Raw genomic sequence first — 281 nt, 5'->3', positions numbered from 1 at the left:
TTTTTGATTTTGGTGTCTGTTAGAAAGTTTGGTCTCTTTTTAATCTACTGTGACAAATTAATGAAAAAGATGGTGTCTTTTGAATACATATAGCTGGAGGAAGTGGATTATGCAGAACTTAGGAAAATATCTTGAAAACTCTAGGGGTTAGGTCCAAGTAGCATTTTCTAACCTTTTCCCTTCTCCAGTCCCCATAATTCTCATGATGCTCCCAGACATCACCCCTCCTCAAGTGTCACTCAGGCTTTTAATATGTCCTGCCTCTATTTTTTTTATCCTTA

The sequence above is a fragment of the Phascolarctos cinereus genome, unplaced genomic scaffold (genome assembly GCF_003287225.1).
Source record: "Phascolarctos cinereus isolate Bilbo 61053 unplaced genomic scaffold, phaCin_HiC Scaffold_1;HRSCAF=81, whole genome shotgun sequence".
Classification (NCBI taxonomy): Eukaryota; Metazoa; Chordata; class Mammalia; order Diprotodontia; family Phascolarctidae; genus Phascolarctos; species Phascolarctos cinereus.
This window is presented reverse-complemented; position numbering follows the sequence as displayed.